The sequence below is a fragment of the Elephantulus edwardii genome, unplaced genomic scaffold (genome assembly GCF_000299155.1).
Source record: "Elephantulus edwardii isolate Elephantulus edwardi_28Jun2011 unplaced genomic scaffold, EleEdw1.0 scaffold00129, whole genome shotgun sequence".
Classification (NCBI taxonomy): Eukaryota; Metazoa; Chordata; class Mammalia; order Macroscelidea; family Macroscelididae; genus Elephantulus; species Elephantulus edwardii.
In genome coordinates, this window is record NW_006399879.1 from 2,720,110 (window position 1) to 2,721,487 (window position 1,378).

The following is a 1,378-nucleotide window of genomic DNA, read 5'->3' on the forward strand; positions in this document are numbered from 1 at the left end:
TCAACAACAACAACCAAAAAGACAATTTCAAGTTCAACCCTGAAATACAAAGTTGTGAGTGGCATTATCCATATGCATACAAGGATGACTTGTTACTATAACAAGCGCACAAATAAATGCTCATATAACCGAAGAGGAGAAAATGAAAAAGTTTCACCAGATTTTGCAGTCCAAAATTGACCAAACATGCAATTAAGATGTTATAATAATAATTGGTGGCTGGAATGCAAAAGTTGGAAAAAATGAAGAAGGACTTGGTAACAGAAATAAAGCTGGAAAGAGAATGATCAAATTTTGTATATTCAGTGATTTCTTCATTGCAAAGACCTTTTTAAAAAAATACAAACATAGGCGAGCTCTGGTGGCCTAGTGGCAAGAAGGTGTGCTGCAATCCCGGAGGTGCACGGTTCAAATTCACCAGATGCTCTCCTGGAGAAGGAGGAACAATCTCCTCCTGTACCAGTCAGATCTGATCTGACAGTACACACACATGCACACACAGACAATAATAAAATAAAAAAATTTTGTTAAAAAATACAAACATCAATTTTACACATGGATCTCATCTGATGGACTGCATAGGAATCAGATTGACTACGTCTGTGAAAGAAAGAATTGGAGAAGCTCCTTATCCACAGTCAAAAGCAGGCCAGGGTGGACTGTGGGTCAGACTCTCAATTATTTCTGTGCAAGCTCAAACTGAGGCCAAAGTAAAGTTCAAATGTGTTCCACAAGATCCAAAACATGTTGTTGAGTCTATCCCAGCAGAAACGAAAAATCATCTGTAGATTAGGTTTAAAGCATTGCACACCAAAGATGGAAGACTGGATGAGTGGTGGGATGACATCAAGGACATCATCCATGAAGACAGCAAAAGGCCGTTACAGAGATAGAGTAGAAAGGAAAATCGAAACGGATGTCAAAATAGACTCTGAAAATTGTGCTAGTGTCATGAAGCCAAACAAAGGAAAAAACACGCTGAAGTAAAAGTGCTGAACAGAAGATTTCAAAGGGCAGCTCGAGAAGAAAAAGTATTCTAATGGAATGTGCAGGGAGAGCTGGAATTGGAAAATAAAAAGTGAAGAACTCACTCTGCATTTCTCAAGCTGAGAGAATTGAAAAATAAATTTAAGCCTTGAGTTACAATATTGAAAAATGCTATAGACACTATATTGAATGGACCCAGAAAGCATCAAAAGAAGATGGAGGGACTACACAGAGTCTCTGTACCAAAAAGAACTGACTGGCACCAAAAAATTTCAGGAAGTACCATATGAACATTAAACCAAGCTACTCCTTGGAGGCAAGGATTCTGGGGCTTCGTCTGACATACTTTGGACATGTTGCCAGGAGGGACGGGTCCTTGGAGAAGGACATC